The following is a 1,973-nucleotide window of genomic DNA, read 5'->3' as shown; positions in this document are numbered from 1 at the left end:
TCAGTTTCTTCCAGATCCACACTGTACTCCTAAACACCATCCTTCAGCTCCAGCAGTTCTTCTTCTCCTTGTTAACTCTTCACCCAGTTCTTGCTTTATCTTTACTACTTGATTGAAACTTCTTGCTAGGACTGCACTTTCTGCTTTCATCCAGGTTTCTCCCTTTTTGTTGTAGAGCCCCTCCTGTGCATTATGTATTTTTTGATTGGCATCAGGTACTTTCTGGCATATTCAATCAGGTCAACTGTAGACTGTAACTGAGCAATGGCCTCCTGACTTCTGCATTTAGCATCCCTGAATCTTGCCAATGCTTGATGGTAGGCAAGTTTGCGTGCCTTGATAGAGAGTGATCCCAAGCGATCATAGTAGCTTGCTTTGTCATTTGGCACCTCAAACCCCTCTGTTTTTGCCGCCTTCTTTTCTAGTTCCTCATCAGTTGGTGGTAGGTATTGTTCAAGAAGAGTTTTAGACTTTGTAAGCGCAGTATCAACACCGCTGCTCATTTTGCACAGCGCACGGCTCCCAAGCACAGTGTTGATGCTTCCATTTACATCAGACCTGGTTATCTCCACACTGTCATACACTGCTCCTTTGGTCTTATCAACCACTCCAGTTATACTTTGAATCACTGCATATTTAGCACCAACGACAGCTTCTGAGGCATTAGTTACAATCGTGTCACTTGGCTGATACGAAATGGGCCGCCCCTCTTCAATCTTATCTAGTCCAATGCAAGCAATGTTGTTTGCTACAGAAAGCTGAGGTTCCGGTTTCTGTATTATTGACATGGCACCATTAACAGCCACTATGGTAATGGTCTTCACACTTTTCCCTGCCACACCCCAATCACATATAAATCGCTTTTCATTTTTGTGAAACTTCTGATGTTGAATAAAGGCATAACAGTCATCGAAGACTGTATCACAGGAGTGACACTTCTTTCCTTGTTCGGTAGAAGGACGCTGGTTGCTTAAAAGAACCCCTAGATCACTTTTTCTTGTCATAACTGTATCACAATAGGGACAGTAAACTTTGGCTACATTCTCAATAGGCTTTTGCAGTATGTGCATTAAATTAGTTCCGCCCTGTGTAAACCCAACATGACAAACGTAGCATTTATATAGCTTTTCTTCACACCGAGTTCTCAGGTGCCTCTGCATGGGACGATCACGATTTGAGCGTCTGGGACAGGTATAGCTGCACAGCTCACATTGGCAAGTTTATTCTTTATGAATTCCTTTTTAATTTAATTGCTTCATGTTTCCAACCACTCTTTCCGCCTTCATTTCCAGTGATGTAGCAACACCTTCCTCAATACGCCCCTGAGCATCCTGTTGATCAGTCCAAACAGGGACAGTTTTTTCTCATCTTCACTTCACTTAATTTACTAAACTTTTCCTGAACCTTTTTGGAAACAGAGATACTTTCATGGGTTTCTTTGGAATCTTCAACTTCTCCTTGATGTCTAGAAGAAGCCCCTTCAATTCATCTATTTCCTTCTGAATTTTCTCAGTGGATTCATTTGCAGCTTTTTCCAACTGTTCTGAAAATAGAGCCACTCTCTTCTCTTTGACTTTAGTAGACTGTGTGAAGTGAGAAATAGAACAATCATACTTGCCACTGTACTGGTAGGCCAGGCCCAGTTGAAGAGTGCCAACTTCTTCCTCTTTCTCTTTTGTTCCTTCAATCTCTTCATCTTCAGATTCAACATCTCCTTCTTCAGCAACCATTGGCTCGGCTTCTTCTTCCTGCCCTTCAGGCTGTTCTTTTGTCTCAGCTGAAACAGGATGCCATCCTATAGCTTGGACTTTTCCAAACAAACTTTTCCCCAGCCAATACAGGAACACTTTCATCAGCTTCAATCTCAATCAGCACAGAAGTATCCTTGTCATTCAATACAGGAACACTTTCTTTAGCTTCAATCTCAGTTAACAAATGAGCATCTTCCACAGTGATATTTTCTGCAGTCTGAA

General features: G+C 42.1%; 1 pseudogene; it reads right to left on the bottom strand.

The window, feature by feature from the left end:
* LOC140327420 (perilipin-2-like) lies at window positions 1-1,730 on the bottom strand (annotated as a pseudogene).
* Between the last annotated feature and the right edge of the window lie 243 nt (window positions 1,731-1,973).

Source organism: Pyxicephalus adspersus, chromosome 3 (genome assembly GCF_032062135.1).
Source record: "Pyxicephalus adspersus chromosome 3, UCB_Pads_2.0, whole genome shotgun sequence".
Lineage (NCBI taxonomy): Eukaryota > Metazoa > Chordata > Amphibia > Anura > Pyxicephalidae > Pyxicephalus > Pyxicephalus adspersus.
Note: the sequence above shows the minus strand (reverse complement) of the source record. Positions and strands in the feature narration are given on the sequence as shown.